At 37.2% G+C, this 680-nt stretch overlaps 1 non-coding gene across 1 annotated transcript; it reads left to right on the top strand.

Annotated features, from left to right (window-relative positions):
- Positions 1-213: 213 nt before the first annotated feature.
- LOC145271724 (U1 spliceosomal RNA) lies at positions 214-378 on the top strand. The gene has a single exon (XR_013866108.1). It is a non-coding gene; the product is annotated as a U1 spliceosomal RNA (small nuclear RNA).
- Positions 379-680: the final 302 nt, after the last annotated feature.

Here is a 680-nt window from a genome sequence, read left to right as displayed (position 1 = left end):
TTGTTATTGATGAATGAAAATTTTGCCAAAATATATGGAGGTATTTTAGCATTGTATTGATATCCATTTGGTGGTGAGTATAAGAGTGTGATATAAAAAACAGTTGTGGTAACAAAAAAAATATGCTTACCTTGTCTTAGTGAAATGTTTTTTTTTGTCATTAAGACCGACCTTGTCTCACATTTGCTTTCATGGGGAAGCAAATAAATACCTATATTAACCTTGCAGAGAAATTAAACGGTGATCATTATGGTCGTTCCACCAGAGCGGAACTCTTCCATTGCACTGCGGTTGGTTTCATCTTTGAGATCGTCCAAAATGTGGATGACTCGGGTGCACTATTTTTAAGTGATGGGTTTGCGTACGTGCTCACCTCAATAATGCAATCAAAATCAGATATCCCCCCCCCGCTTCTTTTGAGCAGAAAAGCATCGATTTGTGTAAGAACATCCTCTTTTTTTTATTCCCAGTCGCCTATTTCGATACACGCCACAAAACAGCCCGTTTCTCTCGACCAGGATATCATCCACATCATTTCTAACGTCCAGATATTATCTGATCTGCATGTAAATATCACTAACGTTTTTTCCAGAACCTATCAATCTCGTAAGAATAAGAAATCCGACTTGCTGTCACTTTCAACTTCTGAAAGTGTATTTTTTCGATATAGATCTCTAACA

This window comes from Euprymna scolopes, chromosome 46 (assembly GCF_053919585.1).
Source record: "Euprymna scolopes isolate OS-2025 chromosome 46, ASM5391958v1, whole genome shotgun sequence".
NCBI classification, from domain to species: domain Eukaryota; kingdom Metazoa; phylum Mollusca; class Cephalopoda; order Sepiida; family Sepiolidae; genus Euprymna; species Euprymna scolopes.
This window is presented reverse-complemented; position numbering and strand designations above follow the sequence as displayed.